The sequence below is a fragment of the Podarcis pityusensis genome (genome assembly GCF_964106645.2).
Source record: "Podarcis pityusensis genome assembly, chromosome: 1".
Taxonomy (NCBI): domain Eukaryota; kingdom Metazoa; phylum Chordata; class Lepidosauria; order Squamata; family Lacertidae; genus Podarcis; species Podarcis pityusensis.
In genome coordinates, this window is record NC_138028.1 from 125234976 (window position 1) to 125246219 (window position 11244).

General features: G+C 46.4%; 1 pseudogene across 1 annotated transcript; it reads left to right on the top strand.

Moving 5' to 3' along the window:
* The first annotated feature begins 4797 nt into the window (after positions 1-4797).
* Positions 4798-6022, top strand: LOC308474825 (testis-specific serine/threonine-protein kinase 6 pseudogene; annotated as a pseudogene). The gene has a single exon. The product of its transcript is annotated as a testis-specific serine/threonine-protein kinase 6 pseudogene (transcript).
* Positions 6023-11244: the final 5222 nt, after the last annotated feature.

Sequence of the window (11244 nt, forward strand, 5' to 3'; positions counted from 1 at the left end):
CCCAGGCCGACACTATACAGTGGTACCTCGGGTTACATACACTTCAGGTTACAAACGCTTCAGGTTACAGACTCCACTAACCCAGAAATAGTGCTTCAGGTTAAGAACTTTGCTTCAGGATGAGAACAGAAATCGTGCTCCGGCAGCGTGGCAGCAGTGGGAGGTCCCATTAGCTAAAGTGGTGCTTCAGGTTAAGAACAGTTTCAGGTTAAGTACGGACCTCCGGAACAAATTAAGTACTTAACCCGAGGTACCACTGTACATTTAAAGCAGTATCATCTCCACATAGCTACAGTTCCCCGAGTAGTTTAGCAACCCCTCTTCCCAGGGAACTCTGGGAATTGTAGATGCCACTTAGTTAACATATGAGGTGAAATTTGAACAGAGGGAGACTGTTAATCAAAACCTGAAATGCTGCCCTTCTTCAGCAACAAATTGTGGTTCCCTTGGCGGGAGGGCGGAATCTGCTGGCGGCAAATTACTGCAGCATTCTTGCACAAAACCTTCCTGTTTTTCCTCCAGTTTGGCTCTCGTGCATTTTTTCTTTCAAGTCTGCTGGTCCTGTTTGTCCATTTGCCTGCCAGCCAGCAATATATGACAGATGTAAACACCACCTTGCTATCTGTGGTCTTATAATGCATGTAGATGCACATGACTCTAGATTGCCATATTCAACTGCTACCCACAGGTGCCGTAAGGACATAAAAGAAATAGAAACAAGAGGCAAGGTGGTGGTGTTTTTGAACCCACATTTATTATGCCATACAGTGCTATTTTTCTAGAAAAAGAGGTGCCGGAACTCACCATGAACGCCTCCCTCATTCTCTTGGAATGGCAACGGCACTCGCCAGAAGAAGTGCCAGAACCCACCTGAGAGGTGCCGTAACTAAATTCCAGTGAGTTCCCCCTGAAATAAAGAAAGCCCTGCCTTCATTATTTCCAACCGCTCAGCTCCAAATACTTTGGATGCAACCCAGGACGCCAAACAGAGAGGGACGATCCTCCAAGTGTCCCTGTTTACTAGGGACAGTCCCGGATTTACCAAAGCCGTCCCAGTTTCTGATTTGATCTTGGAATGTTCCGCTTTTCCTTAGGACGTCCCTATTTTCATTGGGAAAATGTTGGGGGCCATGGAGTTATGTAACCCCCGACCCAAGGGGTTAAGTAATTATACAACCTTTAAGAGACATCTATAAAGGGTACGGGTTTTTTTATGTTTAATGTTTTATTATGTTTTTATATACAGTGGACACTCGGGTTGTGAACGTGATCCCTGCAGGATGCACATTCTCAACCCGCATCGTTCGCAACCCACAGTGGCGCATCTGCACATGCGCGGGTTGCGATTCGGTGCTTCTGCGCTTCTGCGCATGCGCAAAGGTCGATTTAGCGCTTTTGCGCATGTGCCACCGCCAAAACCCGGAAGTAAACCATTCCAGTACTTCTGGGTTTCGCCAGTCCGTAACCCAAAAAAATGCAACCTGAAGCGTCTGTAACCCGAGGTATGACTGTATGTTGGAAGCCACCCAGAGGGGCTGGGGCAACCCAGTCAGATGGGCGGGGTGTAAATAATGAAGTTGTTGTTGTTGTTGAATAGAGCCTCCTCCACTGATGAGTGCATGGGGCATTTTTCATGAAAACCTCTTAACTATATGTATTTGCACAGCTGCCTTGCTGGGTCCAGTGCTGGATTTACGTATAAGCTAAACAAGCTATAGCTTAGGGCCCCACTCTCTTGGGGACCCCCCAAAAAAATTAAAGGGAAAAAAACCTGGATGTACATTTCCAAAATATAAGATAAAAAAAACCCAAATAAAATAAAACCTACATACAGCAACAGTGTTTTGTGTTGTGTAGGCTCCTATGATGTAAGTAAGTGATGGCCAAGGTTGGCCATCACTGATGTAAGTAATGGGGCCCGCCTGCTAGCCTCCTCCCTAAAATATCACTGGTTTCAGTTCAACAATTACTTTGATAAAATACAAATTTTGTTATGTGCAAATGGCTTTAGATACATATTAGGTCAGGCATAGGCAAACTTGGCCCTCCAGATGTTCTGGGACTACAACTCCCATCTTCCCTGACCACTGGCCTTGTTAACTAGGGATGATGGGAATTGCAGTCCCAAAACATCTGAAGGACCAAGTTTGCCTATGCCTGTATTAGGTCCATAAATTACCATACAGCATATATGCAACACAAAAAACAGCAACAATTTGTTGTTGACAAAGGACAGCTGGACATATAAAGGGCCCCATTATCTTCAGTAGCTTAGGGCCTCCTCAAACCTATATCCAGCCCTGGCTGGGTCCCATATAAAAGGTAAAGGGACCCCTGACCATTAGGTCCAGTCCTGACTGACTCTGGGGTTGTGGCGCTCATCTCGCTTTATTGGCTGAGGGAGCTGGCATACAGCTTCCGGGTCATGTGGCCAGCATGACTAAGCCGCTTCTGGCGAACCAGAGCAGTGCACAGAAACGCCATTTACCTTCCCACCGGAGCAGTACCTATTTATCTACTTGCACTTTGACGTGCTTTCGAACTGCTAGGTTGGCAGGAGCAGGAACCGAGCAACGGGAGCTCACCTCGTCACGGGGATTCGAACCACCAACCCATGACCCGGAAGCTGTACGCTGGCTCCCTCGGCCAATAAAGCGAGATGAGCGCTGCAACCCCAGAGTCGGTCACGACTGGACCTAATGGTCAGGGGTCCCTTTACCTTTCTTTAACTTACCTTAACTTCCAACATTTCTCCGATGAAAATAGGGACGTCCTAGGGAAAAGCGGAACATTCCGAGATCAAATCAGAAACTGGGACAGCGTCTGTAAATCCAGGACTATCCCTGGAAAGTAGGGACACATGGAGAGTCTGTACATTGGAAAACACCAGAGTTTGGGGTGTTTTTTAAAGTTATGATGAATATAATCTTATAGCATGAGCTTCCAAAGCAACGATCAGCAGTGCTTTGCATTGCAGGGGGTTCTATGTATTCTATGTATGCTTCTAAGTTTGCCACCCAAACATTTAGGGTAGGCTGTTATTACTAGGCAGATGTAGGCCATCTAGTTGTTGCGCTCCAAGGGATCCAAATGATGGGTTTAATTAAAGCATATTTCATAAGAGGAGTCAAACTACTTCCTATTTGTGACACCTCCTAACAGGAGTTAAACAACTTCCTATTTGTGTGGCATTTCTTACTGGAAGAAATCAAAGGTTTTGCTTTTACCTGCCAGTTTGACCTTGAGCTCCCCGCCCTCCTTGGGGATCTCTTTCAGGCCTTCTTTGCCAGGGCAACTCCTTTGCAGAGAGACAAACCCAGCTTGCCTTTAAAATGCACATTAGGATAAACCACGATGCTAATTTGTATTAGCATAAAATATTTCAGCTTCGCTTTTCCTTTCAAGTCGAGGGCCTATTTCCATAATCCGGACAGTCTGAACTCCCTCGAATGTTCTGTGTGTTCTTGGCACACACAAAAATTGGTTCTGCACATTTGAGCTGTGCGCAGCTGATTTGAAAAGATTTAGAATCGAAATCAGGGGTGGTGGGCAGCCTGTAGCCCTCCGGATGTGGTTGAGCTTCAGTTCCCATCATCCTTGGTAGCTGGGCCTGATGGGAGCTGGAGTCCAAGAACATCTGGAGGGCCAGATGTTCTCCATCCCCAGATCTGAAGGAACTTCTGAAGCAAGTCAAGGGAGGAAATGATGAAAAGTTTCAAAGCATACAATGCCTCGTTCTTTCATATGTGGTGGACCTGTAAAAGGGTAAAAGAGTATTGGGAAATAACTTATAATGAATTGGGGGGGGATGTTGAAAAGTACCTTTCAAAAAACAAAACAGAGTCTTTTTTGTTGGGGGTATTTCAGACAGATATTCCCAGATGTCAAAAAAAGGTTATTTATGTATGCCACTACTGCAGCCCATGTTTTGTTAGCCCCAAAATGGAAAACGAGCGAGGTCCCAGCTAAGAAGAATGGCAACTTAAACTGATGGAATATGCACAGCTTGCAGACCTAACTCATAGAATAAGAGAACAAGAAGAATATACGTTTAAAGAAGACTGGGAAATGTTTATTGAATGTGTGGGGGGAAATTGTGCACACTTGAAAACTTTGGCAGCGTTAAGATAAATTCAACAGTGTAAATAAGTTTTGATGGATGTAATAATGGAATGTTGAGTGGTTTAGTTTATATAGAACATGCAGGGCTTTATGTTATGCAAAATGAACCATGGAAAGAGAAGAAGGGAAGTCTTTGATATTTTAAGGTTGTTTATATGAATATTCTAAATTGTAAAACAGAAAAATGAATAAAAATTATATATAAAAAACTAAGTATACAATGCCTCAAGAGGTAGCTCCACCTGGGAATTCTGGACATAATGGAAGAGGTAAGGGTTTTGGATTGTCATAAAAGATGCGAGAGGAAAGGATTAATAGGAAAGGACCCACAAAGGGGAAGATGGAAGTACAGGAGATTCCTTGGAATCTTGTTTTTATGATTGATGTGTGATATATTTCTGTGAATTTTTCATTTGAAAAGCCAAATAAATAAATTTTATGTATAAAAAAAGAGAAGAATGTCATTGGGAATTCCTCCATAAAGTGGAAGCAGGATATATAATCCATCCCCTGAAGAAGAGAAACTGAAACCTCCTCAAATTTCCCAGTGTTGATATCGAAGCTGGACTGACCAGTTCTGGGACCACAAGGGTCTTGGCACTGCTGATTATGCACAGGAAGACATAGCGCATGACACTCCCAGCCACTTCACAATACCTGTGTGAGTAGTGATGACTTCGAAGCCAAGCCCTCAGTGGGCACATGGGGAGTGAAAGTCTAGAGATGTCTATCACAATGGGTTAAAGCACTGAGTCCCGGGAAGAAAAACTACAGGCCTTGTCACCCTGACCAGGTCATCATGTCAAGGGCTTCCAGAGGAGATAAACTTCTGAGCGACCTCGGTTACAAGTTGGGCCAAACCTTGGGGGAAGGCAGCTATTCCAAGGTGAGAGTAGCCACTTCGGCCAAATACAAGGGGCCACTAGCCATCAAAATGGTGGACCGGCGTCGAGCGCCCCGGGATTTTGTGGAGAAGTTTCTGCCGAGGGAACTCTCCATCTTGAGAGGGATCCGTCATCCGCACATCGTCAGGGTCTACGAGTTCATCGAAGTCTGCAACGGGACGCTGTACATTGTGATGGAGGCCGCGTCTACAGACCTGCTGCAGATGGTGCAGAAGACAGGCAAATTGCCCTGCGCCCCTGAGGCGCGGGACATCTTTGCCCAGGTGGTGGGTGCCGTGCGCTACCTCCACGACCGGCATTTGGTGCACCGGGATCTCAAGTGCGAGAACGTGCTGCTCACTTCGGACGGCCGCCGAGCAAAGCTGACCGACTTTGGCTTTGGCAGAGAATCGCGCGGGTACCCAGAGCTGAGTACCACCTACTGTGGTTCTGCGGCCTACGCCTCTCCCGAGGTCCTCATGGGCGTCCCCTACGACCCCAAAAAGTACGACGTGTGGAGTTTGGGCGTCATGCTCTACGTGATGATAACCGGCTGCATGCCCTTCGATGACACCCACATTCATAACATGCCGTGCCGCCAGAAGAAAGGCGTCGTTTTCCCCGAAGACCTGCCCGCTTTGGCGGAGCCCTGCCAAGCCCTTATTAAGCAGCTGCTCCAGTTCAGCCCAGAATCCCGGCCCTGTGTGGGGCAAGTATCTAAGAACAGCTGGCTGAAGGGGGAAGCCTAAGTGTGATGGCTTTCGCCAGGACACCTACCAGACGCAGCTGCTTCAAGGGAGGGGGGGTCATGTTAACCGGACAATGGAAACGTTTAAGTTGTCAGAAAGGTTTCTGGGATTGTTGAGCATGAGAAGAAGTAAGTGGGCAAACTGATTTAGCGGGGGGAAAGGAAAAAGAGAAAAGCAATTCAGATGTAAGTTCCTCTGAAATTAACGGGACTTACTTCCAAACAAATGTATTTAGGTTTGGGGTGCCAATGAGATCTTTAAAACCCACTTTTGTGTGTCAGCTTCTCATTCTGCTCAGGGCGATGTTAACTTGTGGGCATACATATCAGACGACACAGCGATTCTTCAAACATTCGTGATATTCCGAGGCCAGAACAGAACTGAACTGAAGAGTTCAGTCAGCCTGCTTATATAGAGCTCCAGAACAACGTAACTGTAGCAACTTTCTAAAACTATCCAATCACTGAACGTCACTTTCGATCCTTCATTTGCATAACTATCTACAGTATCCCCCTGCTGGCCCAGGGTGAGAACTTCAGTAAATAACAGGCGATACTTCTCATTTGTTTGAAGGGGATTCCTACGGATCGCTCAAGTTTGGGGGAATTGGTTTGAGGGAGCGGTGTCTCGCACAGTGTGGCATCCTGTACTGAGGAAGTGTGTCAGAATCCCCTGCAGCATTTCAGAGGATTCTGATGTGCTCTCTCAGCATAGATGGGGTGCTGGCTGTACTGGAAGGAGCTGGACCAGAAACAGGACTCTCACACTGCCTTTGGTATGGGGTACCTTTGTTTGCGCAGTCCTAGGCAGCTGCATGGTCAGGCTTTTCCTATGGAATCAAAACGCTTATAAAAGTACCCTCTTCTGATTGGATCATATTTAAAGGACAACCGTGGATTCCCAACAAAAATTGTTAGCTGGCCCTAAGATCTTAGGATCCAAACTTTCCCAAATCAAAAGGATTATTTGCAGGGTGAAGGACAACGTGCTTTAAATTTATGGTGCGTGAACCTCGTGTAAACACTGTCACAGTCCATCCTGAGAGTTGATCAGGATTATGCAGACCATGTAGGGGACGCGGGTGGCGCTGTGGGTTAAAACACAGAGCCTAGGACTTGCTGATCGAAAGGTCGGCGGTTTGAATCCCTGCAGCGGGGTGAGCTTCCGTCGTTCGGTCCCAGCTCCTGCCCACCTAGCAGTTCGAAAGCACCCCTAAGTGCAAGTAGATAAATAGGGACCGCTTTCTAGCGGGAAGGTAAACGGTGTTTCCATGTGCGGCGCTGGTGCTGGCTCGCCAGTTGCCGCTTCGTCACGCTGGCCACGTGACCCGGAAGTGTCTTCGGACAGCGCCGGCTCCTGGCCTCTTGAGCAAGATGAGCGCGCAACCCTAGAGTCGGTCACGACTGGCCCTGATGGGCAGCAGTACCTTTACCTTTACCTTTTATGCAGACCATGTAATCCAGGGGTCAGCAAACCTTTTCAGCAGGAGGCCGGTCCACTATCCCTCAGACCTTGTGGGGGCCAGACTATATTTTGGAAAACAAAAACAAAAACAAAAATGAATTCCTATGCCCCACAAATAACCCAGAGATGCATTTTAAATAAAAGCACACATTCTACTCATGTAAAAACACACTGATTCGTGGACTATCCATGGGCCAGATTTAGAAGGCAATTGGGCCGGATCTGGCCCCCGGGCCTTAGTTTGTGTACCCATGATGTAATCGGTAACAGAAGTCCAGATTGGAAAAAGGCTCAACTCAATTGTATCAAAAATAATGCATTGGCCCACAATAGTATATCATGGTGGAAATGTCCAGAAGGCCATGGGTGTGGCCAGGATTTTTTTTGGGGGGGGGGGTTGCAGGACTTTTGTTTGGCGGGGCAGAACTGACATGATTGGTCAGTTAGTTAAGTACAGTCGTACCTTGGATCCCGAACGCCTTGCAAGTTGAACGTTTTGGCTCCCGAAGGCCGCAAACCCAGAAGTGAGTGTTCTGGTTTGTGAATATTCTTTGGAACTTGAATGTCCAGCGCTGCTTCCGATTGGCTGCAGGAGCTTCCTGCAACCAATCGGAAGCCACGTTTTGATTTCTGAACTTTTTGGAAGTCGAATGGACTTCCAAAACAGATTCCATTTGGCTTCCAAGGTACGACTGTATTTCTGTTATTTCACTTGATCTGGGCGGGCAGCTGCCCTCCCCTGCCCCTCCCCCTCCCCTGCCACTCCCCTTGGCTACGCCCATGCACAAAGCAGTCATCCAATCAATACAATGCATAGCTCAGTTGGTTAGAGTGTGGTGCTGATAAAGCCAAGGTCACAGGTTTGATCCCCATAAGGGACAGCTGCATATTCCTACATTGGACCAGATGATCCCCAGGGTCCCTTCGAACTCTATGGTTCTATGAATTGCCCAAGTCTCCACTATAATAGGCAATATATCAGTCAGAGATGGCTCACCGGAACCTAACTTGCCACCTTCAGCAATGGGGATGGCCAGTTTCCTGATCATCAAGTGAAAGGAAGTCTTTGATCTTTTGACGGCAAGGCTTCACCAATGGGACAGGCAGATCACCCTGCATTCTGCCATTCAGGGAGTTCTCCAAAGCCTTTGTCTTCATGAACCTATCTGCAGCTAATCAGGTCAGACTGTTCTCACTTGCTCTCTGCTTTTTCTCTCTACTGCTTTTGCCCCCTTTGCTCCCCATGCAAGAATCGTTATGCCTTCTGCGTTTGCAGAAATTGACTCGTTGACTCAGCCGTCACATCCAAAAGCAAATAAAGATCCACGGTCCTGAGGGAGAATCACACACATAATGGTTTACACCTGCTGTTCACAATGGAAGAGAAGCTCTCGTGGGTGCCTTTGGAACCGCAGTGGGGGCGAAGCGTTAAATTCCCCTCCCTACAGCCATGAACCGGCAGGGTAGAGAAATGACGCAAGGGCAAACTATGTGGCAAACTTCTAATCTAGTTTGGCCTTTGGGGCTTCCCATGATATTGCCTCAGTAATTGCTCCATGAGATAAGAATATTGGGGTCATATGGGAGAGATGATGCAGGCACAGTCCAGGTGAAAGTCAAGCGGCCGTGTCTGTCAACCTGACCTGAGGTGCTTTTCCAGACTGGCCAGCTCTCCCTCCATTGATGTTCATAACACACAGACAACAGAGCCTCCAAGTGCCCCTGTTTTTCACTGACAAAAGCCATCCCTGTTTCTGATTTGATCGCAGAATGTCCCGCTTTTCCTTAGAACGTCCCTATTTTCTTCGGAGAAAGGTTGGAGGGTATGGAGTTATGCAACCCTTGAGCCAAGGAGATAAGTGACTATACAATCTTTAGAAGACATCCGAAGACAGCCCCATATAGGATTTATATATATATATATGAAGTTTAATGTTTTATTATGTTTTTATATTTGTTGGAAGCCTCCCAGAGAGGCTAGGGCAACTCAGTCAGATAGGTGGCGTGTAAATAATAATAATAGTATGATTATGATGGAATAAAAGGTAAAGGGACCCCTGACCATTAGGTCCAGTCGTGACCGACTCTGGGGTTGCGGCGCTCATCTTGCTTTATTGGCCGAGGGAGCCGGCGTACATCTTCCGGGTCATGTGGCCAGCATGACTAAGCTGCTTCTGGCGAACCAGAGCAGCGCACGGAAACGCCGTTTACCTTCCCGCCGGAGCGGTACCTATTTATCTACTTGCACTTTGACGTGCTTTCGAACTGCTAGGTTGGCAGGAGCAGGGACCGAGCAACAGGAGCTCACCCCGTCGCGAGGATTTGAACCGCCGACCTTCTGATCGGCAAGTCCTAGGCTCTGTGGTTTAACCCACAGCGCCACCCGCGTCCTCATGATGGAATAGGACGTCCCTATTTTCAGAGGCTCAATGTTGGAGGATATGAGGGACAAACACTTTGTGTACCCAAGTAGGGTTGTCGACCCATTTAATCAGACAGTTCAAAACGAAACAAAACACCTCATGGCAGCAAGGCCTTTCATTTCTTACCACAATAAACTTGGTTCCTGTGCCATAACTAACCAGCCCCAGTGCCATTTCCCCCAAATTACGGTATGTGGGGGTTACATTCCGGGAATCACACCTAAAGCCAAAATCACATATCATCAAAGCACATTGGGTTCAATGGCGGGTGGGATTGCAAAAGTGTGTTTTTTTTCCTGGACACCTGCCCCATTTCCACACCCCTTTTAATTGTTTTTTATTTCTGCCAAGCAGGTAAAGCGGAATATGCATAAGTTAAACGTGCGCAAGTTGTGAGCTTCCTGTATTTAGAGGCTGAATTCCTTAAATATCAAGCCAAAATAGAAAAATCAGAAGATGTCACGTCCACCACGTGCATTAAAAATATATGGCTCCCCTCTGGGGAACTGTAGTTTTACACTTCCCAGAGCTACAATTCCCAACACCCTTAACAAATGACAGCCCCCGTGATTGACCACATGCACTTCAAATATATGGTGTGGATGTGACCGGAGTTGATAAATTGCATTTGAAGTATGTGTGTTTTCCTCAGAGGTAAGTCCTGTTCTGGCTCACGTAATAACCAGCATCCGGTTTTTCCTGTTCCTCGGTCTTTCATGACTACCTGGGCACTGCTGAACCAGGTCAATTACAGCATCACACAGGAAATGACCTCGCCCGGTCTAATTCCATCCCTAAAAGATGCCTCCATTAGTCCTGAACCCCACCAGCAAGACCTGTGGGTCTGAGTTGGATGTGGTGGGTCTCAAAAGCTTCTTCCATACTATCTCGTCACTCCCAAGACAAGAAAGAAGGAGCTTAAGCTCAGATCAAGAGAGCTGTTTACTTTCCCCCAGGCTTCCATTAACTCTCATGGAATTCGTTTCTATAAAGACTGCATTGGGTTAAATGTAGGTTGACTACAATCTTGTAATGTTTATAAGTTCTGTTTTCATTTTCGTTTTGTTTTGTATATATGGTTGTTCTCTCTCTCTTTTTCCCCCTTTTCCTTCCCCCTCCCTGCTTTTTATGCCTTATTTCACCCTGTGCACTTACAAGTACAGTGGTACCCTGGTTCTCAAATGCCTTGGTACTCAAACAACTTGGAACCCAAACACTGCAAACCCGGAAGTAAGTGTTCCAGTTTGCGAACTTTTTTTCAGAAGCTGAACGTGCTCCCTTTTGAGTGTTACGCTGAGGTCTGTCTGTTTTGGTTATTTTGCTTTTTTGTTTTTGTGGCTTTTTTGTTTTGTTTTTGTGACTGTTTGGAACCCAGTTCAGCTACTGATTGATTGATTGATTGATTGATTGGTTGGTTGGTTGGTTGGTTGATTGTGTGACTGTGGAAATGGATAAAAGCCCCCCAGCCAAGCAATAACTATCATCAGTGCAGGTAAGAATTTTTTTTAAAAAATTTATAATCTACAATATTGTCTTACTGATTTTATAATACAGCACATTGTTTATTGCTTTCACTTTATGGATCAGTGGTCTCATTAGATA